A 26,331-nucleotide genomic window follows, 5' to 3' on the forward strand; every position below is an offset into this window, starting at 1 on the left:
ACCCTGGGATGCAATTTTCTGCAAAGGTGTATGTAGCCCTGTTTTAATTAGTTTTTCCTTACTGATCAGAGGAACAGCTCAGCTGTAGGATGAATAAAGGATTTATTGCTCTAGATGCAGAGGTTGTTGTTATTTTTCCTCTTTAAATTATGTAAACTTTAACAAATTGGTCATTTTGGGTTATCAGCGAACCGATCGTGTGTATGCGTGTGAAAGTGCAAAATGTAGCTGTTTCTAATTTAAACTAGAGTTTATTACTGCCACTGGATCTGCTTCATTGCTGCTAATGAGGTTTTAGGGATCCTCATAATGTAACAGCATGAATAACCTTTTGTTAAAATAAGGCCACCCAAAGTACATGAAGTGGTGGATACTATTTGCATTATTGGTTCTGATGAAGGGACTGGATGATAGCCTTTCAAATTGAAGAGCACTCACTCCCCAGCACATGTAAGAATAGGATTAAAACCCTCCTACTAGACTGGCTTTAATCATAATCCCACTTGTTATTAGCCAAAATGTATTAACATCTGATAGTTGTTAAGCGCTGTGAAAGGTGTTGGTGGTTTCCGTTCCACTCATGTTGGACAGGTGTCCACATCAGAGAAGACCTCCATCGCAGTGAGCACAAACACACGTGCTCCTGAATGACTCTGAGGATGAAAGCCCAGGGAAATGGAGTTCCCCTGCTGCCATTGCCAGGGAAGTTTTCCTTCAAACAGCATTATCAAAGCAGCCTTAAAGGGGGAAGAGTTACAGTGCAATTAAGCAGAGTATTTCAAATTTTCGTCAAGGTTTTATGAGTGCTTGACTGCATGTGCATGTATCTATCCATCTGATAAACAGCATAGACAGGTGAATAATATATTTGTTCTTATGTCGGCATTAACTTTATATTAATCCATCTCTCACAGGTCATTTTCTGCCATTCCAATTCCCTGAGCAACCTTAAACAAATGCCATTTTGCTTCTGTCAAGTAGTCAAAGACATTTTTCCTTCCTTCCCTCAGATGAAGAATCGTTTATTAGAAGATGACTCCAAACCCCTTTCTGTATTGATATTAATCCCCCCACCCTGAGTAATGATCAGAACGTGTTTATACCCAGTAGCCCAAAATTATCAACCCAAGGCCCATCAGCAATTTTCTTATGCATAGTTTTGTAAGAAATGTCATAGCTCTGGGATCAGAATGGGTGAGGGTATGTGATAAATTATTCCTTTGATGGATACAAATCAGGCTGGCTCCATTGAAGTGAATGGAGATCTGAAGTTTTACAACCAGTTCTCTGTTACGTGCACATAGGCCCTAATTGTTGGGAACTTCAGTTTTCTGTGGGAACTTAGTTTTCTGTAGCATTCAAAAGACATATGTAAATGGCAAGGTGTCTTCAAGGTGCTGTGTTGCTAATCTCATTTCTGGTTGACTCATAAAGATAACAAGTTAGCGTGTATTCACAAATAGAGTTAATATAAACATCTGACCATATATTCCCTTTCATTGCACCTTGATAGAGAGGATCTCAAAATACTTACCGTCCATTCCATTCTGTGAGATTGGAAAGAGTTAATTTGAACATTTTGGTCAAATTCTAATTCAAGAAACCTGTTATAATCCATCTGTTTTCCTTAGATAAAGTGTCACTCACTTCTTACCCAAACTTGCTGTTTGCTGTTGCTGGGCACTGTAAATCAGCCAGTTCATTTTCCTTCCAAGGTGGTTCTGTTTCAGCCGTAAGTGAAAAAGACAAATGATTCTTATCTAGTTTTATAAAAAACAGAACCTGTGGGTGAAAAAAAAAAGAATTCTCTAGATAAATATCTCCATATCGTTAACTTGATTAAGTTTGTTATTCTAACTATTGTTGCAAGTCCTTGGAACTATTACTCATATCAGATATGATAAATATACATTACTATTGTAAATACAAGCTATATAAAAGTGGTTTGTTTCTTAACATTAGCTTTTGCTCCGTACATCTATAGTTCACTGTTTTAGCTGCTTATCTGCTCTCTACTTCTTTGCCATTGTTGTTTGTAACTCTACCCCTTCCCCATTTCATTGTAAAATAATCTCATACGAGTGTGAGCTACTTTTACAGTTTAAAATAAATTAAAAAATTAAAAAGTCATTAGAAGGGAAAAAAAAAAGCAGATACAGCTTTACGGTTTCAAATGTTTTTGATATTCTGACATGCGTTATCAGAGGCGTTCTGCCTTTTCTTTGGCTTCGATCTTCTCTTTCTTGTACAAACTTCAAAAGATACATTTTTCATCACGTTGCATAAATTTGCCAGTGAGACCGGATCTACAGAAAACTTCACCTTTATTAACTAGCTGTGGAAAGACTCCAAATATGGCAGTATTGCGTAATTTAAAGTGAGAAGGAAAACTGCTGGACTGTCTAGAATGTCAACTTTTGTGCCTTATTCCAAATGGCAGCCTTCTTGAAATCCACAGGGAAGAACCACCCAGTGGTGCTGTGATAGCTGGTGGGTGCCTCGGTGGGGATAGCTGGTTTGCTGTCGGAACTGGGTTACAATGGGCAGCAAAGCCCCACTGTGTAAGGGCCACCAAGGACCCTCCCTCTGTGCTGTTCAGGATGATGGGAGACTCACCACCATTTTCAGCCGAATCAAGATTTTGCCTCAGGTTTGGTCTGTGCCCGTTGCTATCTTTCAGAAGGCTTTTTCCATTCAGTGATCACTTCAAGAAGAAACACCACACTTACTGATCCTCTTAAGCCAGTATCTGGTGTTTTACTCATTTTATCTTAGTTTTAGGAACTTACTCAGGAAAAACCTCCTGCTGAAGTTAGTGGATTTGCTGAATGAAGACAAGGTTTTTACCTTCAGTTGAGTTAATGTTAATTGTTTCAGAATTAGAAGTGCTGCAATATATTTTGCAATATATTTAGATTTTTGTTTGCACTGAAGTAAATTAACAAAGCAGTTATTGCCAGCCCTTGCAATTTTAGCACAAATCTTGTGTTTTACAGATGTTTGTTGAAAAGCCTCGGTGTGAAAATCTCATCTTTTATATAAACAGAAAAAGGGGCAGTGCATTTTTAACCCTCATTGTTTCTGAATAAAATTGAACTTATGACAGTCTGAGGACTCACAGAATCAAAGAAGTCCATTTTGGATTTTATACTTCTTCACGTATATTTAAAAACCTTGAAGTTTAAGTTCCCATCCTGGTTTGGGTTTGTTTTGGTTTTGTTTTTTAGCCAATCTCATGAGATTCAAATCTACAGGTTTGACAATAGTAACATTATTTGTGTATTTTGGGAACTAGTAGTTCGACTTTCCAGTCTGGTCAGATAACAGAGTTAATGTCAAGCTCTATCAAGCTCTTCAAGGAGAGGATAGAGCAACCCAGTAAGTGTTACTGTTTTAACAACGTGTGGTGCAGTACCAGTTATGAGACTTCAGGAATATGAAAAGCTTTTACTTCCCACATTAAGCAAATGTGGAAGATCCAAACATACCTGCCATCTCCTTTCTTGGACTGAACAGACCCCCAGAAGGACCATGCGAGTGAGAGACATGTTTCTTGGTAAGCAGAAGTTTGAAATGTTCCTTCTTACCCCTTTTAAAGCATAATTCGATTTTGCCCTTCCATTAAGTAATCGGCCAGATGAGTATTCAAAGCCTTGTGATTCCCATTTATCAAGTCAAATTAAATGTTTCTGACCAGGTTTATTAACTAGGTATGTTTTAATCAAATTTAATGACATTTTCAATGAAATAGTAAATGCACTGGGCGTTTTTCTTATTGGTACAGTGGAGGTAGAAGAGGCATTTACATCCTTTGAACATGAAAAGCACTTGGTGTCAGTCCCTGTTTGTTATTGTGGAACATGACAGTTATCTGAAGAAAACCAGCAGGATTTAATCTGACAGCCCAGTAAGGGAAGAGTGCCACCAATCTAATTATCCAGTAATCTAGTCAGAATGGGAGTAATTCTAGGCCTTTCTCAGTCAGTTAATCACATTTCCCATGCATTAGCAACTGCACATGCAGAGCTTTTAGGGATGAGCTCTTAGCCCAGTGTAGCCCACAGTAGACACAAGAGGAACATCATGTCATTGGTTTTGTTTGTTGTCAGGTTGTTTTTTCTAAATTATGCTAAAGTGTTTCTGTTCAGATTTGGTTTCACTCTATGAGATAACCCTCTGTTGGTAATTTCTCAGTTCACCATCAGTCATTAACCACAAAAGACACTTGTTAATTTTGGGTGTCCCAAAATGGAAGAAGATGGACGAAGAGGGGTATCGTCCTCTGCCATTGATAATACCGTCAAAAATTGTCCTTCCTCCGTCCTTTTTTTCTTCTACCTAATGCTGAAAATATGGTAAACTAAGGGGCATAATGAATAAAAAAAACCCCCCAAACCCAAGTGTTTAGCCAAGGATCGTCAACTTATTTTCAGGCCAGGTGTCAAACAATATGACGTATCTATTGTACAGAAGGTGGGTTGGAGGGATTATTCAGGGAGAGAATTTCATTTAGTTTGTGACAAAAGTTCAGAGGTTTGCTTGTTTTTTATTTTGGTTGTTTTTTATTTAACAGTGCTTAAGGCTTGATTCTACTATTTGCTAGTTGTGTGACAGGCACATTTATCCTGCCTGTCATTTCTCCTCCCCCGCATTTTATTGTCAAGCCGGGGGAGAAATTATTTCATAACTCTGTCCACAGAGGTATAACTTGCCAGCCTGAAATATCTACTTTGGATTGTAAGTAGTTGGGGGGAAAAATGCTGATCCCTGAATGTTTCATCTTTTTTTGCTAGGGCAGCAGACCTGGTGCTGTCATATATTTATTTGTATCTGTGGTCCAACCCACTGTTCTTGTAAGCGGGCAGGATATGTCTTACTCTTATTTCAGTAGAAGAAGAAAGATATATTCTAAGTATGTGCCTTTCCTACACTTGGTATTTGAAAGAGGATTCTTGGGTGCTGCCAGAAGATACGTAAGTGCTTGCTTCTCAGCTTTCCTTGTGACAGAAGAGGGTTTGAACTCCCTTAAAGTTTAGATACCACCAAGCACCTCGTGGCTTTGTTAATTCCCTGTGGGACTGCCAATGGTTTGCCTCTGGAGAGTATCACGGTACATGCACAAAATACCCATACATAAAGCAGAAATAGATTTCAATTAGAAAAAGAAAAAAAGAAAGAAAAGAAAAATGCAGAGTCAGATCCCTTCCCTAAGCCTTGCTTAATTGGAGGAGCGCTAATGCACCCGAATTGCCTGCAAGACTGCTCATTCTCAAGGCAGGCCAGAATGTCAACTCTGCCTGGAAAGCCAGGAATGGGATTTCCTCCTCTCTAGAAAAGGCCTGATTAGTAAAATAGTTGAAGTTTGGTGGTCCTCCCATGCAGTGGTCTTTAAATTGGGTCTCAGCTCAGTCCCGAAACTCCCTGTATCTCCTTCTAACAGTGAGATAAGAAGAACGCTTTGGATCCAGATGTTGCAGTTCAATTTGATTTCTGCTTTATCTGAATTCCTTTCATCTTTCTCACCTTGTTCAAATTAAAGAGGTTGAACTAAGTGAAGACAGTTTCTGCAGCAGCAGTCCGTACAGACTGGTTGTGCATTTTTTCAGCTTTCTTGTTACTTGTGTAACTCTGGGTGTTGTCACTGACAGGAGAAGCTGATTTAAATGGAAGAGCTGGTTGTTTTCCATTTCAGTTTGACAGGGAGGTGGTGGAGGTCAGAAATGGAGGAGCTGGCATTAGTGACGTTTGGATTCTTCAGAAGGGCAAATGGCCCCAATTAAAAATAACAATAACTCCTTAAAAAGAGATACCAATGTCTCCTTTGAAACACTAGTGACTAAACAGAAGTCAACAAGGAGGCATTACACACCAAAAGGGAGAATGGGAAGAAATGACCCTACTAGATGAATTGAGCTGAAATTCATGCCAAGTGAGTACCAGATCTGAGCTGATCTTCAAAAATGCATTTGCAAAGATTGAAAACAAAGTATGCAAAAGCCTCCTTTTTTAATTTTAACTTAGTGGAAACAGTTACACAGCGCCTCTAGGAACTGAACGTGCTAGCATTACATACTGGGGCCTTGTAGAGTCATGTAAGCAATTGTTAACATGCCCAAAGTATTTATATTTTTACAGTGACTAGCAATGAATAGCAATGTATTTAATATGCAGATGTGGTTCTTGTAAACATTAGTTCGTAGTCAGGAGCCTCAGATCCTCCCTTTCTAGTTTATTTTTTCCTGATCACAAGTCATCTGTAACCTTTAGAAATATTAGTGAGATTCTACTTCTGAACTTCATCAGGAACCTTCTTTCATTGTTATTCTTCAACAAAGTACAAATAAATTAACTTCCTACTCTTGAATATGCTACCTATGTGCACAATTTACTTATGCGATTGACTTTTTGTGACTGTGAAACCAGTGTATTGAAAGAAGCGGGACTTGTTATTGCTTTTAGAGATTTGTGCTTTGTTTTGAGAATTCCCTATGTGGATAAATACACATGCTTTGCTTGACTTCTTTCTTAAAAGAACTTTTGTAAGTAAAATTACCTCAATCTACAGATAGGGGCCTGTGGAACCAACCTCATTAAGTAGAAAAAAGCATCTTCAACCTTCAGCTCCAGGAGAGATAGGAGAAGTGAAAGGCTTCCTTGTCTTTTGAGGTCCATTTTAATTGGTTATTTAAATTGTGATTAATGAGTGAGATGTTGAGACTCAGAGCATCAGTTTTAAAACTCCTGCTTAACAGTGCAGCAACAATGCATAGGTATGTACAAACCTGAAGGTCCTTTCACTGCTTTATCCCTTGGGTCTCTACGTTTCTCCAGTGATGTTGAGCTGTTTGTCAGCAGACACTTCGATTTCAGTGTTCAAATTAATATTTGCTGAATGAGCAGTGCTTTGCAGAAGTTGAGCTTTATGTCTTGTTCATTCTTAACAAGAGGGCCTGCTGCTGTCTAAGGAATTTCCCAGTGACAAGAAGGGCTTTGTGGAAAGCGTAAAGGGAAAAAATTCCCTTAACTGACGTAAGGGAATTATCAGTCTGCCTTTCTGTACAAGGAAATAACTGTGGACTTTGAACTCTGGAAAATGATCATGGGGTTATCATTTCAAACCTTGGTGTGATGTATAGGGCCTTCCGTTTTTATCCAATTTTTAACTTGTTTGTTTCACTTTGCTTTTTTTGTATTAATAATCTGTGGTCACATTCCTGCCTGATTTAATCCATGTAGTTGCTATAGTCTTTCAATTTGTTTTCCCCCATCAAGTGGAAATACTTTGGGTTGGAACTACAACATTTCTATTTAACCAACCAGACCACGAATTCCAGCCTCATTTATTAGTTTAGTTTTTGTCAGACTTGCTCAATCCTACTGCCAGATCATAAATACCAATGCTACCAATAGCAATGCTCTGTGTGAAAACGTTTGCTTTCCCTTCTTCTTCAGTATCAGCAGTGGTCCGCTATTTGGCTGTGTGTGTGTACCTAAAGTGGTACAGTGTGAGCAGGCAATGTTGAGAGCCAAAAGGGTTTGTGGTCTGTATAGTATTTATAAGACCATAGGAGGAGAAAGAGGCCCAAAGAACTTAAATCACTTGGTTGAGGCCATTATGTCAGAGCTTGGCATTATAACCCACGTCTTTTGGCTCCCAGCGTAATACTCAGGTGCCACACCAGTCACAGGCTTACACCTTTGCTACGTCAACCTTTTAGTATCCTAAGAGATGCTGTGTATAAAGGTGTTTATTCCAGGCAGCTTTTCAACACAACACTGAAGCTACCCTGGTAAGCCTCAGAGGTTAGCTCTGAGGAGGAGGTCTTATGCCTGTATCCAGAGCTGAAGCGGGAAATGTTCTGAAGGGTTATTTTTCTTGGTTTTTCTTTTTGTTCTGTGTGTGGGTTTATTTTTACTAGAGCTCTACCTAACAGGACATTAAATCATCAATTCAAAATGTTTAAAGAAAAATATTGAAGTAAAAGAAAATACTACAGTAGACAAACCTAAAAGGTCAGCACATACCACAGAAAGTGCTGCAAGTATTGGAAATACGTGGCAAAGTCAACTTATGCAATGGATGGAAAGAATGACCTTTTAAGGGTGCCCTTCCTCTGTGCTCCTTGTTCTCCATTTTGACATCTGCAGCCTCGTCTTCAGGCTGTCCCCTGCCTATGGTTTCCTCTGATATTTATATTATTTTTTCATTCTTTAAAAAGTACTTAAATGTCTTTCCTTCCTGTTTCATAATATGCTTTTGTTAACCATTACTCCATTTATTTTTTTCTTTTTCTCCCTTCTTCTTCTTTTCCAGTTTTTAACAAATAGCTTTCTCCCTGGTGTTTCTAAGTTTTCCATATCTGTGATCAACTTTTTTCCTTCCTTTCATTTCACCCTACTTCTACCACCTATAAACATACTTGTTTCTTTTGTTGTTCTCAATCTTAACCCATTCTGAATCTAGAATGAAGGTCATGCTTGTATTAAAATGCAAATAATGAAAATTTGTGAGGTTGAGAGATTGAGGAAAATGAATTGGCAACTAAACCTTCCAAAGGTGAATGAATAAAGAGCTAAGAATTTAGATATTCACTATTTGTAGGCTGGTAGAAAATTACTTCGCTAAACATACCTGTCTATGCAGTCCTCTTTTATAAGCCTATATATTTTAGTCTCTCAGTTTTCCATTGGTTATCTACTATTGCATTATTTTAAATGCATAAAATATGTGGAGTGCAAAGCTGTCACGTTGTGTTTGTGAGGCAAAATATTTTATCCTCTTCAAAAACTCTGTAGAAGTTGGGAAGTCAGTTTAAAGAGCCTGAATCTCTCTTGAGACATGAAATCCTTGACATCAAAACTTGAGAAATGAACAGACCTCTGTAAAAATGCAATGATGTAAAAATGTGTATCTGTTGGTCCTCTGTGAATAACAAATGAACAGATATGGAGGGGTGAAAGAGGTATTTTTTTTCCTTAAACCTAATACTTTCTTTATTCTCCTTATTTGAATCATTCAAATATGCTAAACATTTAAATAATACAAACAGAATTATTAATACCAGTGATTTTTACCCCAGGTTAGCTATGTTACATAAATACCACTGCTAATACAATCTGAGGTGGAGTGACAATATCACACAGTCTGTATGTTGGGGGAAGTGCTGTTGATGTTAGCCAAACCTTTCTGGCAACTCTCTGTGAACTCACAACCAAAGCTCATGTCACACCCTTTTGGCAGACACGCTTAAGGTGGGGAAGAGTTCAGGCCCTTGCTGAAAAGCGCCCCAGCTCTCCCTCCTGCTCGCTTTTCTCTCAGGGAGCTCCTTCATCAGATTGCAAGAAGCTGATGTGATAAGCTGGAGCCTGATTTTCCCATGGGACAGTAATAATAATGTAGCTTGCGAGGAAGAAAGATGGAAACCGTGTTGACCCTTGAGACTGTCCTGAATACATCAGTGGTCAAAGTAAATGGAGCATTTCCTATTAAGGATTAAGCGTTGTAAATGTGATGAAAGACTAGACGTGGGTCATAAAGGCAAACAATGACTCTGATCTGACTTAATCATCCTTATTTCACAAGACAGTCAGTCGCCCGTGCTGCTCTTCGAGCTCCCAGGGCGTATGAAACTCCTGGCGTTACCTGATGAATCCAGGCAAGAGAAGAAGGTGAGGGTTGTTAGTGTGGCTCTTCTGCTGTTTACTCATCTGGCAGTTCCCAGCAGGTTGCTAAAATGTCAGAGATCTTTGGGCATCTGTGAATCAAAAAAAAAAAAAAAAAAGGGAACAAAGGAAGGAAGGTCTGGGGTTAGGAAGTCCGTAAGAGACTTTTCTGCTCGTCTGGCATCTTGCACATGGCAGCCTCAGAGATCTGCTTTGATTTCTTCTTGCTCATCACAAGAAAGGTGGTGCCCTGCGACCCTAAATAGATTCATGGGAGCAAGCAGTTCCTTCGTCTCTGATCAGATGGCCTGCCAAATGGGTAGAGGTATCCAGTTTGTATCGTAATGCTCCCTCAAAACCATCTCCTTAACCTTGGTTTCTCCTTGAACTCATCTGTGTTGCTTATCCAGCACTTGAAATCTGTCTTCTGCCCTGTAAAGGACAAGTGCTTCAGCCTTGTGCCGGGCTGGCAGGTGGGAGGCCTCTGGAAGACATTTCTGTACCTCCGCTGGCCTTCCTGCCACCATTTTCACATGTAAGCTCATTACTGGGCATCTCTGTGCTTGCTACAGGGTACAAAGGTAAAAGGTGCCCTTCCACAGCATTCTTTAATTATAGTACTTGACAAAAAAATACAAATATTTATTACCACGTTGTTTTTAATTGAATATGTGTCTGGAATATTGAATTGAATATACTGGACTTCTCAGCATCCTTGTTTAAAACAGAAAGGAGGCATCTTGATTTCTGTCTGAAAATTTTTATTACTGCGTCAAAGAAAGTGTTATCAATCTGTCAAACTCATTCAGTAACAACTTACTTGGATCAGGTACAAATGTTTCCTTTGCCACAGATTTATTTCCAAAGTCAGACTAGGCAAAGAGTGAGACTTTTTTTTTTTTTTTTTTTGCTGCCGTCATTAGCACAGCCTCCTTCAGGACAAATTGATTTAATATGTGGAGCACTAGGGTTGTACTCCTTTTGGAGATATTTGACTGCCTTCAGAGAATGCAGGGCTACCTGAAAACAGACACGATGGAGCAGTACGTACAAACACATCGTCTGCTCCCAGTGCACTGCAAGGCATGCCTTCCACAGACAAATTTTTTCATTGCTTGCGTGGATGCCGACTTTTCCCAGGGAGCTGTCTCTTGGAACACATTAGTGGAATGTGTTAAACTACACCATAAATAGAGTTAGTGCACAGTCGCATCCAAATGATAGTTTTCTTAGAACTGAAGAGAGAGATCTGTATTTGCAGGCACAGCACATGAAAATATTTTTACTCCAAGCTTTGTCAACTCTCCCAGCTAATTAAAAAGCATACCTCTCTAGGTATAGAAATTTAAATGCTTTTCGTTCTTTTTTTTTTTTTTTTTCTTTTCCAAACGCCATCAGCATTCAAATAGTAATTTACAGCCCAGTTCTTCCAGCAGATGTCTTTTTTCCTCCAGATCTCATTTAAGGAGGTGTTTGCTGGAGGAGATCTAATGGGACCCAGTTCTAATAGAAGGATTTAATTGCTCTTGCTTTCAAAGTGATGAGTTGGCTGATTAAGTTATGGAGGCTAGATGGGAGAAAATGGGACACTATTGGCCAGAATTATAAATTTATTTTAGATATCTAAAGATGCAAAATAGGCTTGCAGGGCGATTTTAAAAAGCAGATAGGTACCTAACTCCTAAGCATGGAAATTTCATTAAAAAACTGACCCAGAGTGCTTTGTTGGAAAGTCTTGGGCTAATGGTATGTTCTGAATTTCTCCCTCAGACAATTCAACCTCTTGTGGGAGGAAAAGGTGTCCGAAACTGGAAGTTTTAGTTGTCTGTCTTGGCGCTGTTCACTGTAGCTGTCGGGTTTTTGTCAGGTTCTTAACACCCTTAAGAGCAATATCTAATCTTGCGCTAGATTTATAAGGTGCATATGTATGCTTTCAGGGCCCGTGCAGGCTACCTTTACTGTTGTGGCTTTATAGATGAATTACTAGCCCTTAATCCAGCCCTGAACTATTGAAAACCAGTTTTTTATCTAAGCCTACTGTTATCTGCACCTGTGTTTAAAATAATTTTCCCAAGAGGAGTCTAAAAGCAAAATTGAAATCCACAGGAGGTGTTTTTATACTGAGTTCAATATTCATTTTTATGTGTGTTTCAAACACTTTGTCTCAAGGTAGTTGTTTAGTTAAGAGGTAAACGGGTTAATTTCAAAAATAGTTTTAATTAATTTTAATTATTTTTTAATTAAGAAAGTTAAAAGAACAGGTTAATTTTTTCAAACCTTAATCTGCAAGAAGGCTCAGAAACATGGTGGCAGGACAGTGTTTCTGAGTTTTATTCTCTTTGGGGCATTTGGGTGTTGGTTTTTTCATCAGTAGTACCTCAGTAGCACTCTAGCCGTGAGTTTTGGATGAGAAATATCAGGCTACCAGTTTGCAAAGCCTTCTTAACATCTGGGGGGGCATGGATGTGGGGGCCAGGATGTAACTGCTGGCAAGAATGAGCCTCAGGCTGTAAGATGCCTGGGCAAAAACCCCATGTGATTGATTTAATAGCAATGCCTAGTGATTCAGAGGAAGAAGGGTAACCTGGGATTTACAATTTTATTTTTATTTTATTTTATTTTATTTTTTATTTAGCCCTAAGTAAGGGAAGCTAGAGCTGCTTTATCCATGCAGAAGGAAGACTGACTGGCTCTGAAGGCAGCACTTGGAATAGGTCTGGGATGTTCAGCCTCGGAGTAGCGCTGTGGAGTGAGAAACTAAAGGCTTATTGTTTGCTTTTCTTCCCTTTCAGCCCCAATGGGCTACCACACTCTTGGCACAATCTAAGCATTGCATTATTTTTCCTGACATGAAGGCACATTGCTCAGCCTCTTTGCCTTTGGTCAGATATCAGCAACACAAAATGATGTCTTTGTGTAGCAGTTTTGTGAGGAGGAGTAGCTCTGGTCAGTATTTCATAGATTCATTTTATTAGTCAGGCTCTAAAACCTTCACTTTTTTCTGCCCATATGAGGAAGGGACACTGGTTCCACAAACGACTGGTTCTTGCAAGACAGTGGGACATTTATTTAAAACCCAAATTTGAATCTTTGAGAACTTTTCTTCCTTCCTTGTTTTGTCTGGGACTGGAAACAAAAGGAGCAAAATTCCCCCCCCGCCTCCCCCCCAGAAACAATTATAGAGACTTTGTAGTGCTGGCCATACTTCTCTCGAAAGCTTTCCATTTCAAACTGCATCTCAGATTTTCCTTACATCCGTGGAAACCTTGCTGTCTTTCCATGGCAGCAAATTATTGCCATTCAGAAAGAATGGGCTCAGTGCTGATAGTACAGAGCCCTTGCACTGGCACAGTGATGACTTCAGCATTTTTACTTTTTGGTGAGGTTTCACATGCTCTGTATGATCTTCCTATCTGCGACGCCTCAGAATTACATCTGGGCAGGCTGCTGACCCACTCTTTCCAAACTAGACTATCAGAAAACTTGAAGTAGTCTCTTCTTAGTGTTTCTCCAATCCTCTTCCAAAAAAGATCTGGAGAAGTTTTACAAATATTTGGGAAAGTGTTAAACTTTTGGATGCTTCTCTCACATGCCACTTTTTACAATACCCAGCAGTAAGAGGTGGTTTATCAAACAGGGCACCAGAAGCCATTCCAAGATCTGGACCGAAACGTCTGTGGTTGACACATTCATCACCTTGATTCACTGGATTCTGTAGTAATTCAGACTTCTAAACAATGAATCTGTTTTTATTATCGGTTCTGCTACCTGCCACGTGTGGTTTACTAGCTCTGAAGCTAAAAGCCTGCTCTGTTCTTCTGCCTTGGTTGTGTTGTGTGACACACGGTGGATTGGAAGACAGAGGGGATGATAGTGCCTAGTGAAGAACAGGATACTGTTGAGGTGTGTGTAGAAAAAATGGAAAGGAGAATATGAGTGGAAAGTAAAGAGAAAGAAGGAAGTGGATGAGGCCCAGACAGGCTCAAAATGTCCAGGTGAGGAGGTTGTGGAGGGAGTTGGAGCCTCAAAAAAGAACTGTTTGGTGTCAGCTGCTTCTTGATGGCGATTGCTTTGAGTCTGGACAAAGACAGGGATTAGTCAGAATGCAGAGGATGAAAATAAGGTCTCTGGCAATGAATTTGAGCAACTACTCTTCTGAATACCATTTGAGATGCCAAGAAGTATGTAAATTGTGAATGTTGGAACTAACAGTGTGTAATTGTTGTTGGATTTTGAATTCTCTTTCCAGACCTGTGTATCTAAATAAATTCCCACCCAGGCAGAATGGGTTGAAAACATTTGACTAAACCAGATGTGACTTCAGTAGATAGCATTAGAATAGTTATTTGTAGCTAAAAGAAGATGCCACTAATTCTGCATAAACATTTTGCAGGTCTCTCATAATTTGGAGAGGATAGCAGTTGGTCTGCAACAGGCCTTTCTCTGCAGTTTTATTTTCATATTCCAAGTTAAAATCAATGTATTTTCTGTGCTGGTCATGGTACATAGCACATTTGTAGGAATTCTGCAAGTTTTGGCCCAAATCTGTTCATGGGCTTTCAGAGGAACAGTACCAGATGTACCTGGGGTTTTTTGAATGAAACTTAGAGGATGAATTTCTGCCTTCACTGAAGCCACTGGTGTCAAAGGGGCTTGACATTTCCTCAAAATGGGCGAATTTATTCTATATCAGGTTGCTGAGTGGCTTCAGACTTTCTACCCTGTAAGATACTGGATTGCCACAGCTGGTATATGCAAATATATGCTCGAGTATGAAAGAAATTGCTTTGTATTAGGTGTTCTCTGTAAGAGCTGATTTCTTCTGCCTGTCTCCTACTCTGCTTCTCAGTCCTCCGAAGCAGAACTTTAGGAATCTCCTTTAGCAGATATTTACAAGTATTGCAGAAGAAACAACTGTTATATACAAAATGGGCATGGGCAAGGCAGAGACTTAAGTTTAATTTTTTTACTCATTTGCTGATTTTTTTACTCATACAATTGCATGCAGACAAAAGCTGCTGAACGTTGGGAGATTTTGATTTTGGTGGACTTTGTAAGTAATTTTCAGAGAAACTCAGGACCTTAGGTAAGATCGTCCTGTCATTTTACAGATTTTTACCTAATGGAATGAAAAATTAGCACTGAGGAGGTAAAATACAAAGGAAGATTTTCCCAAGTTTTTAATTCAGAGCTGGTCATTGGCCAAATGATGTGAGTGCCAGCCCTAACACTGAGTAGGCTGTCTGCACTGCTTGATGAGAGGCTCACTAGTCTGGTCTGGGCTCTCCCCATGAGAAGATGGCAACCATCTTTGCACTTGCACAGCATCTTTCATCCCTGAGTGTGAGTTTATAGATATCAGGATCTTGTGCCACTGGTCTTCATGGATTCAGGTACTGGGATCTGTTCTGCTAGCACAGTCTTTGCAGAGCAAATGACCTAACTTAGAACAGATAATCAAGCAGAGTTGAAAGATGTTGACAGCTATCAGCAATGAAATGACACTAGGAAGAAGGCTGGGGTTTTTTTCTGGCTTTTGGGTCTTATTTGCACCATACCTAGAAGTCCATCTGCAAATGTGGCTGAGAGAATTTTTGCCCATCTTTGCTCTGGCTGCCAACCTCTGTAACACCCAGGTGCTCCAAAACAGATCCATGTGGTAGCAAGTTTTCTGTGTAAGCGGTCTTGTACCAGTGAAATCACAGTCCTGCTGAGGTCATTACAAGATAAACCATTGATTTCAAGTAACTCCTGGCTTTATGCTGTTGCCAACATTTGGACCCTTTAGAACCATAGTGGGATTAATCACCAGCTGATCTGACTTAACGTATGTTCATTTTAAGAGGAGATGAGGGCTCCTGAAGGAGATGCTGATCAACTTGTGGATTTGGTAAAGGAAGGTATGTTAAGAAACTGTAAAGGCTGATCAAGTGAGAGAAAAGGGTCAATAATATGGTAAAGCTCTGAAAGTATATTACGAGCTTCCTCTAATGCTGCAGGACCTCAGATCACTGTGTGCACAGTTTTACATGAATCTCTGCATTGGTGACATACATCCATCTTTGTACAGGTGCGCCACAAGGTTTTCAAGGCACAGCAATACCACTCAGTGCTTTAGGCAGGTGGAAAACAGTACTTAAACGTAAGGTGTGCAGGGATCCAAACTCTGAAAACTGGAATTTAGCCATGAGATCAGCTTAGACAGACACCTGCTTCTCAGAAAATTATCTTTGGAACATCAGTAGCGTGGTGTGAACTTGGCTCTCTGAGTGTCAACATTGCACTTGCATCTTCCAACTCTGCTTAGAGGGAAAGATGAGACAAGATCATGACCTGGGGGGTTCGAATCTGTGACTTTCTTAATTTTTTTTTTTTTTTTCCCCCACCACGGCAGACAAGGAACTCAACTGCCCAGGCAACAATAGGGTAGTGATTATAGGAAGAACCAGAAGGAGTAAGGCACTGTAATGTGCAAGCAGGAAAGAGGAGCAGCACTGCGAGTCGAGCAGCGCATCTGCTGCGGTGTGCCGGCAGCAGGCTTGCCGTACCGAGGGAGCGCTTAAAGGCGAGCTGCCTTCCTGGTGGGGAAGGTGCTCAGGGACAGTGGGAGCCATAGTTAAGTAAAACAAAGATGAAAATGAGGAGGAAATTCCTTTTTAGCACATTTAGCGTGCTCAGCCACCTTGCAAGGTAGGACTGCCGGAGACAGTAGCTGGATATTAATAGGTGACATTAAATAATTGCCAAATGTAAATGCAATTGAATGCCTCTCTCTGCAGCTATCTAAATGTTCATTATGCCATAAAAAGTAGTTGTTTTTCTCCCCTATGTGCGTAGAAAGGGCTCACAGTAGCAAAATTCAATTTACATGAATGATAAGAAAAGATGAAAGAATCTTTAAGTCATTTTTATTCTGTGTAATTTTATTGTGAACAGATAAAGTGTGTATATCATATTGGTTTTGTCCAAGTTTACACTAGATGTTAGATTATTTCAGAAGATGGAAGAGTCAAGGGTAATAATGCAAGTCCCTGTTTATAAATCTGTTTTGTTGAAGTCTCTGACATAAATACATGAAAGTGAAAAATCAGAAAATGAAGAAAACAGCACAGATATTCTCATAATAATTGTGGTTCACATAAAAACTAATCACTGAAGCATCTAGCTTGGTCACTGACTGCATTCAAAGTTAAGTACAGCCTGTAGCTTGTCTGTAAAAATCAAATGCTCTTTTTCAGAGTGTTAATGGAAATCTGTTACTCGTGGCTGAGGGTGCACAGTGATGCTTGTAAATAGGCTTCAGCTTTTCTTCTTAGAGTTGTTTGGGATTTTGAGAAAGCAAAGCACTCGTTCCTGTTTGATAATATTCTAGTTCAGTGAGAGGTATCCTTGGGGCCTCAGCAGCAAATTTATTCTGAAAAGCGAAGTTAGTGCATAAATTAGTCTGTTTAAATATCTAAAAAAGGTTTTGATTTTCTGACTCCCGCATGAAATGTGATTTCTGGCTTTACCCAATTCTCTCTCCATGGCAGATTTTTTTTCCCCCAGCAGCCTGTGTCATTAGCTCATCAAAAAACCTAGGGGAAGGTTAGGGGTATTAACAAAGAATAATGGATAGCCTTTGAGGTAACTTCCTATTTCTCTGACATATTTCGTTGTGTCCATTCTTAGAGTAATGTTGACTGCTTCTGGGTTTCCAGTGGAATAATTAATCTGGGTCAGTGCTTTAGCAGCATTTTGCTTCTCTTGTGTCTTAATGCCTGGAAATTTCTGGAGTCTTTGACACATATTGTTTCATGTATGCTGAGATATTGCTTAGAACAATCTCATTTGTACTTGAAATCAGATTTCAAGGTTTTAATCCATCCCAAGCTTAAATATTCACCCTCGTTTAAAGTGAATTTAATTTATGCCTTATCTGAAACAGGAGAAGCAGTTTGAGATGCTTTTGTCAAGAGACTGTTGTATGGAGAAAGCTTCGGTGTAAATGGCTGGGTTTGCTTATTTTCCAACAACATGATAGCTCAGCTCTGACTACTTTTGGGTTGGCACAAATTGTATTAGGGCTCCATCCGTTCTTGCTGCTTCTTTAATTTATTAAACAGAGCAACAGCCTTGTACAAATTCACTGGGTTTGTCTGGGGTGTGATAGGGAAAACCAAGAGAAAGCTGGACAAAATGAAAGGAAGTACTCAAGAGTTAATCATGTCTGATCAGCAATTTAAAGAGACCGGGTGCATTTGAAGGTAGAATTGACCGGGAACGCGCGAAATATCTCTACTGTTTGGTACTTTTGTTACGTGCACCTTCATTTAGCAGCGTAAATTGTCTTACTCTGTCTGCTAGTGTGGAGCTGAAGAAGACCATTAGGAGGAAATCAGTGGTAAATGCAGCAGTGGAGGAGGTGGGCTTGGCATCCCCAGGGATGTACCTGCTGAGAACAGGGGTGAGCTGTGCCTCCCCATGGGGCTCAGCAACCCTCTTTGCCTGTGCCCAGAGCCTCCAGGCAGAATATAAGTGAACTGTTTAAAGACCCTTTTTTTTGGCAAGGAATGAGAAGCGGGCAGTGGTCGCACAGAGGGATGGAGACCACGTGAGAGAGGCTGAGGGCTGCCAGCATCATCCCGCCACCTCTGCAGGCAAAGCCAAGGCTTACTGCTTGGGGTAACAGCCTTTGGGTGACTTTGGGTTAAGAGCCGTGTGTTTGATGGGAGCCGCTCTCTGTAGAGCATTGCTTTACTCATCTGCCATTCAAACCATCTTACGGACACGGGGCCATAGGAGCGTGAGAGGGCTGGGAACTGCAGGCTTGTTCCCCTGCCTGGGTCTGGGCTACACTCAGGAGCTGCAGAATTTCCCCAGAGAAAAAATTAATATAGCCGAGCTGGAGAGTCCAACAATACAGAGTTTACATTTAACAAATGTTTAGTTTGTTGGGTCAGATGATTATCATGAAACATTCCATAAATGTATTTAAATTATTCAAATTATTTAGTATCTTAACCTCTGGAAGAAAGTGTCTCAAGGTTTCTCAGAAATTGCTCTGTGTTCTTCAGGTGCTGACATCTTACTTTATTGCTACCATTTTGGCCTAGTTTTAGAGATGGTAAAGGGCACAGAGCAACAAAGTGGCCCAGAAGTTTCCATCATATTTGTAGCATTCTTCTGCGCTGACAGTCTGATCCTTTCCAGAGGGGCATTTTTCAAGGTCAAGCTTTCAAGGCAGTTTAAAACCTATGGGTGATTTTGATCTGTTGCTACCTGTATTATAGACGTTCTGTGATGAGATTATCTTTGATCTGGAAGCCACTACATGAGCTGGTAACCCTTACGCGTCACCTACCTCCATCGGTGTCCACCAGCGGTGACTGATGGGCCAAGTCTACTGGAGGAGTTTTGCTACCCTTTCTCTGCTATCCACTGAGGTTTTGTGCTTCCTTGGAAAAAGGCCTGAGCTTGATCAGCAGGTTAAATTTGAAACTCTTGATGGAGTTGCCATAAGAGGTATCACAGCAGGTCTAGTCTGTAAACCACGATATTGGGACCAGCGTATCTTCACAGGGAGACGGCATTATGTGAGGTGCCTGTATGTACATTGAAATTACAGGCAGGCAATCCCCACTTAATCCCCTGCCCAGTGGCCTCACAGCATGGTTCTGGGTGAAAGATATGAACTGTTGGCTTCACACGCTCCCGTTTTGAGCTTCGTGTAGTCAATTATCTGTGCAAGATCCCAGGAGGCGCTCCCTACCCTTCCCTTGGGCTCTGAGGTAGGTGAGGAGGAGGAGGAGAAGGAGGAGGAAGGCTGTTGCACTCCCTCCTTACCAGCCTGAAGAAGGAGGCGGCACAGCCACCGGCGCACGCTGTGCCTTACAACGCCAGCGGGGAGCCCTTGCTGGGCCGTGCCGTCCCCTCTGCCCCACGCAGGTGGGGACAGTGCCCGCAGGGCGCCTGCTGCAGAGCCTGCCCTGCTGCCCCGTGCCCCCCGCGCCCCTGCACCCTCAGCGCTGGCACACGGCACTCAGCCTTTCCAGGCTTTCCTCTACCTGCCTTTTCTCCCATCCTTCCTTTTATTATCCAACTTTCTCTTATTTATGTCCCTTGTAAAAAGCCGATTCATTCATTTTAGAGTTAGTGTCTTTTCTTTGTCCCAGCCTTCATTTATTAGCGAACCTCTTCCATCTTTTTTTCTGCCTGACATGAAGTATTTGTAAAAGCCTTTCTTACTCCCCTTAATCCCTTTGGCTAGCGTGAACTCCCCTTGCTTTTCTGTTACTCTTACTTTCCCTGCGAGTCTTAACTGATTCTCTGTAGTTTTGTGTGGATCCTCTCTATTTCCAGTATACCCGCTTTTTTTAAAGCCTCAGAGTAGTCCCTTGTGAAGCCCCACTGGCTGCTGCTTCTTTTTCTTTGATTTTTTTTTTTTTTTTTTCCCTGTGTCACAGGGACTACAACAGACTGCATTTTCATTAGAGTGCCTGTCAGGAATTTTCTGCCGGCTTCTGCACTCACGGCTGCTCAGAAAGGGACTTGGATTTTAAGCACCCCTTTGGGAGGAACAAGCTACATCCCTCCTGCCCACAGCTTCCACTTTCAATTTGCAAATGAAAACTAGTATTAAGGGACAGATTAAACAGCATCATGCCTGGGTACACTGATGCGAGAGGCTTTCGATGCGCGTGCGTCTTTTTTCTGAGGCATGTAAGGGTATGGTATGCAAATACAGACATACACATAACGAGGTCCCGGAGCTGGGTTGCTCCAAACAGATTGATCTTTTTTTCTATACTTATCACTTTGTGAATGCACACATCTAACAGGTCCTGTGGCAGTGAGTTCCACAGTTTAATTAAATTATGTGTAATTGTTTTAGACCTGTTGCCTGATACTTTCATGTGATGTTCTCTACTTCTTTAGAGAGAAACAGGGCACTACCCTTCGGTAGCCACCTTCTCTACGCTGTTCAACTTTGAATTGGATTTTATACGCTAGCAGGTCATTCAGTCTGACTATTTAAAATACATATTTGGTACCTTAAAAAAAGCCAACAGTGTGGGGTAGTTTGGTGTACACCCATTTTACCTTTAAGCATTTTATAAGGCAGGCTAGCAACACTCCTGTCTTTAATTGATGGATTTCAGATGTTAGAGGTGTGCGGTATATATGGAAAGAATAGAGAGAGATGTATTTTCCTTCTGATAGCAACAGATATTTTACAAAAAAGAAGGGCATCTTCTGTCTAATGCTGCAAGTGAAAAACATATTCAGCATTAACTTGGCCTGCATCCACGGGAACATCTACTGCAAATGAAGTAATAGGTGACTATTTCGGTGACCCATGGTGATGAGTAATTCAGTATCCACCCAGTAATGTAGCAATATAAAGGCATGTGAATGAGGCATGAGGCTATGTCCAGCGCTAGAGTGTCTGTAAGCCCTAGAGCAATGCAGAAGAACAGTTGGGAAACCAGAGACACCTTCCAAAAAGAACACGTGTCAGGCCCAGGGTCCCGGCCCCAGAGAAGGATTCCAGATGACTTTCACAAATGAGGTTATTGCATAAGTGCATAAAATGAGATGCCTGCAAATGCATGTGGTCACCAGAGCCTTGCAACTGGGCGTTTTGTATCCATCCCCTGCTAGAGGCAGAGCGCCGCTTCTAAAAGCCTTTTACCTCGCTGTGATTTTAAGTGGCAAGTAGGCAGAGTCGAGTCACGCTCTGGATTCCAGTAATAAGGAGGCAAAGCGTCACGACCTGTGTTCCTTTTTTATTCCCTCTTGTTCTGAAAACCCCATGAGTTTATTAGCAGTGCTGTTCAGAAGGGAAAGCGAACACCGGGATCAGAACTGCCTTGTCATGTCCTTGTACGTGGTGGGAGCCGAGCCCTGCCAAGGGCTTGACAGCGAGAGCTGCTGAACAGTGGTGCCGGTTAGGCTGCAAGCGTGTTAAGATATTGGTAGCATCAAGTGGCTTGTTGAAATTCATCCTTTCCTCCACATGAGGTACTCGCTTTGCACATGAGGGAGTAATTCATGCGCAAGACTTTTTGGCATAGATATTATTGTTATGGTATTAAGTAAGAGAGCATATGTAGGTGGAGGCACTGGGGTAATAAAAGAGTTTTACAAAAAAGGAGGAGGAACAGGAATCCTTGCGTGGATGTAATTTGTTAAAAGCCCAGAAATACTGTACGCAAGATAGCAATATTAGTGGCATGCAGGGGAGCTGGCTCAAGTGCAAGCAGTGCAGCTACAGTCCTGGTACTATCGGGAAAGGAAAGAAAGCATTTTGGCTGCAAATAGAGTTGAAAATGCTTAGTGGGTAAAAATTCTAAGTGTAAATAAAAATAGGCTTACGTTCAGACTTTCAGTAATAATGATATTAAAATGACACAATTCATTAAATAATGCAATACATTCACATCTCTAAATACACAGCAGCTGTTCTCTTCTGTCAAACACGATTCCTTTAGGGACTGAATAGAGAAGAGTAACATGCTGGCTTGCATGGTAATGTCCTGACAAGTGCCGGGCTGCAGCCTGCCCCCAACATTTATTAACAAAGGGTGTCTCTCTGCCAGCGCCGGATCCTGAAGGTGCCCCTCCGGCTGGGCAGGAGGTGCCAGCTGGGCAGGGTAGGGTAGGAGAGGAGTGGGTACAACACAGGCATAGGAATTGTCCTTCTTAGGCTTTGTAGAAACTGAGTTTTAAAAGATGTTTCAGCCTAAGGCTATCAGCAGATGAATTTGGCAGGCTGTGATGTGCTGGAGTTGAAGGAAGATTTTATTTTAAAATAAAAACAACAACAGCAAAAAAAACCAGAGCTGTGAAAAAAGCTTGCCAGGTGATGGCTAGTCAAGAGAGGGAATTGTCTGAAGGTAGTGTTGTCTTTCTCCAGCCGTTGGTTATGGAAGTCATACATCCTTCCTACTGCCAAGCTTGTAATACATAATAATTGATGTCAAAAATTTATTGATGCACCAGTTAGCCAGTATATATTTCCCATTGCTTTCTAAACAGAGGACCTTTTCCTTCACACCAAAACTGAGGTAATGTTCAGATTGAGTGTGTAGAAAATAGAACTGTCTTACCAGCAGTGATAGGGACTCGTGAAGAGCCCAGCTGCGAGTAGAATTTGAGTTGTTGCCATTGTTGTCATCATGTGGTTACTTACAGAAGATGGTGAGCTGCCTGTCTCCCTTTATGCTACCACGCTTCATGTAGAGACACCCCTGTGCATCAAGAAGTATAATTTGGACCTTAGTTTCTAATCATGGTGAGAAAGTCCTTGAATCTTCTACCAGTCTTTATCAAATTAAAGTGATTCTACGGAAATAAAGTCTATTAACAATACAATACGGATCCTGAAGGTATTATCTTTGACTTCTGGATCTTACCCTTTCAGTCATCTAAACTTACATATGAGGCCCAGCATTTGGCACACCAGCATTTCTACATGACACTTTACTTGTGCCAAACTTAATTTTCAGATTATATTGAATCCAGTATCGGGAGGCTCATAGTCCCTCATTTATGCAAGAAGAGAACTCAGGGTTAAAGTTGGCCTTTGAAGCCTTTCTGTGCCAACATCTGTAGAGAAAATGGCAATAATCTAGAAAATTAGGAGCCCAGAGCTTGTAATTTTCTTGTGAATTCTTCTTTCATTGTTCCTTTTCTATCACTATACTTGTATAAATAGATCATGGTAGCTTATTTTTCTTTGCTGCTGATGGATCTGGAGTGTTTGTCACCTGTGCACTAATATGATTTGTTGTGATATACTGAAGGCTTTTATCTTGGTAAGGATTTTTCTTTCTTGTGCTTCATTTGGGATTTTTTTTTCCCCTCTTCATTGTGATATTATTCAGACAGTAGCTTTTCGTGCAGGATCATAACACGGGTTTGATAAGAAAACTCTAGAGAATTAAATTCTGACATGAGAAAAGGCTTTAAAAAGAAAACCATGATTTTATTAACTTGTAGACTAAATTGTGTGGCCCAACATTTGAAGTTTAAAATGGCTCTATGTATTGGTGAAATGGAGTGTAAGCACAGGTATATGGCATTGACATACTTCTCATTTGGGTAATATATCATTATCCGCTGCTGCTTTATTCCAAACAGGTGAGCTTACCCATTCTTTATATCCCTGCATGCTAACTAACCAGCATTCAGAACCTTCACCTTTCTACTTATATCCCCAAGACTCAGTCTCCTTGTCTTTGGAGACAAGGAGATGCAGATACAACATTACTACAGCTTGCTGAGAGTTAGCGTCTCCCCTCTTTTAAGTCTTAATAAAATCTATGGGTTCTTTTCGCGGTCTTTTATTCATCTGGCTGCTTTATGCCTTTACCTCACACTGAGCTCACAGTGTAAGGTGTAGGTGAAATTGCACTTAAGTGCGCCTAAATAAATGCACGGCTTTTGAATTCTTCTCCTTTCTGAACTACATAAAGCCAGGCCTCTGGAGTGCAGTGGGAAAAAGAAGCAAATCCATCTACAGGTGTTTTCTGGCTTAAAGGGAAGGGGAAAAAACCAGGGCATCTGCAATGCCTTTGTTTATCCTCTCAGGATCACAGAGGTTGTCTTTTCTTTTTTGGTGAGATTAAGCATTTCCAGAGGTTACAGGAGTAAGGATGCTGCAGGTTATATATTAGCATATTTCATGTCCGACAGAGAGCTGGCCTTGCAGTAAGACTTTAACTCTTTCTTTTCTAGAGCCACCACTAAACACTGTGTGAATTTTTTAGCCTCTGTATTTATGAATATTTTCTGCACATTATACCAGCAGTAAACTGGTAGCACAATAATTAAAATAAATGGCTAACAATAATTAATAATAAATGGCTAACAAACATTTAATTAGTTCCACTCAGTTTTGTTTGTTTGTTGTGGAGGGTTTATTTTAATTTCTATTATCTCCTGCCTCGCTCTGCTCATCCAGTTGCCACTGCTTTTCCCCACATCGTTTTTGCACAGAAAATGGTACGGTGCTGCTCTCCATGCTTAGAGGGCTCTGGACCTTCCTCTCTGGCTAAGGAGGTACTTTACCGCCTGTTATCTCGTGTCTGTCTTCACAGATGGAAGAAAAACCCCAAAACCTCCAGAGAATAGTTCAAGTTGTGGGATACTTTTTCAATAGGTAATACAATCCTGTGCAGTAAAGGCTGAATAGCTGAATTCAAGTACCTTTGCTGAAAATGTCCATCTAGCATCTTTCCTGCTAGAAGAGTGACAGCCCTTCACATTTCCCTCTTAATTTGTACCCTTTGGTTGACTGTAGTATTGATTTGTGCATTAAGGATGATTTAATCTTTCTTCTACCCTCTTATTAAGAGGGTTTGAAACCCTACCTGGAGTCTTTATTAGCTTTTGACATCACAAAGGGAAATGTCAACACACAATGAGATAAATTTCAGCATCACAGAAGACTGGAATACAACTTTCATGAAAGATGGATATAGGCAACACTTACCAAAATGAAAAAAAAAAAAAAGACAGAACCCTTCCTTTTCAGCATCCATCCATCTTTCTGTTTGTCTGTTGATGCATTATAGTATTTATTAGAGTTTTTCTTGCTATACAATGGATTGCCAGAATCATGATTAAGAAGCTTATTCAAATGAATTAAAAATGTTTAAATGAAAAAGACCCGGAGAAGTAATTGCCAAAATTTAATCAAGGATTTAATTTGTAGCACAGACCAGCCAAATGGATTTTGCCGTTTTCACTGCACTGTTTGTACAAGGAAATTAAAAAGTAAAAAGAGTCAAAGACTCAGCAGTGTAACCCTTTAAGAATATTGCAGTATGCTCACTTATTCTCATTAGCCGTATTATATCAAACTTGCTCCTCAGGGCTTGCAGTTTGCAAAGCCAGACCACAGACGGTGGGGAAAAAAAGATGATAGCATTTTTTCCAACGTCATAAATTACTGCCAGCACACATTAGATGATTTCTCCACACATTGCTGTAAGCATTTCAATGGTAGGTTAAATATCCCCCTTCTTAATGCCACTTAGTAATAAATGCCCTCATTTTAGCATGTCATCTTTAGCTGAACTGAAATAACTGAGACTAAGGAGCTGTTGGGGTTTGAAACAGAAACATTTCACTTGCATTTACTGCCGAGAGATACATACGTGGCACCGTTATGCTGTCTCTGTTTCATTGATGATAATAAGGTATCATCAAGCCTGGCATATCTGTTGAACATGTTTTGCAGAAGTCTAATCATTAAGTAATATGTATCCCATTTCATCCATCATTTCCACACAAAGAGCCGTCAATGCAATTGACAGAACAATACTTTATGAGCCATGAATAGCTGGAGCAATGATAACTTCCAAGTATAACAGACCCAGAATTGTGCTCTAAATTACAGCACGGAAGGGGTAGGAGGAGAGATGAGAAGTCCCTGCTTGTGAGGAGGCGGCTGAGATCAAGCGCACATTTCTTTCCGATTAGTTGTAGTTGAATTAAGCATTCAGCGGCGTGCCAAATGCTCAGCCTCCTTTACAGGCGGAGAGCGAAGATGCTGCTGCAGCGGCGCGCTGCTTTGCGGAGCCTACGGCAGCAGGCAGGGTGGCCCTCAACTAGGGGTGAAAGGCTCCCGGGTAGTTCAGTAGCTGTGAACTCCCTTTCTTCTGAAACTGCTGACACGGA

At 40.7% G+C, this 26,331-nt stretch overlaps 1 protein-coding gene across 5 annotated transcripts in view; it reads left to right on the forward strand.

Annotated features, from left to right (window-relative positions):
* Window positions 1–26,331, forward strand: part of RBMS3 (RNA binding motif single stranded interacting protein 3) — a 723,803-nt gene that overhangs the window by 503,974 nt on the left and 193,498 nt on the right. The gene's annotated exons all lie outside the window — the stretch shown is intronic.

Source organism: Pelecanus crispus, chromosome 2, assembly GCF_030463565.1.
Source record: "Pelecanus crispus isolate bPelCri1 chromosome 2, bPelCri1.pri, whole genome shotgun sequence".
NCBI lineage: Eukaryota > Metazoa > Chordata > Aves > Pelecaniformes > Pelecanidae > Pelecanus > Pelecanus crispus.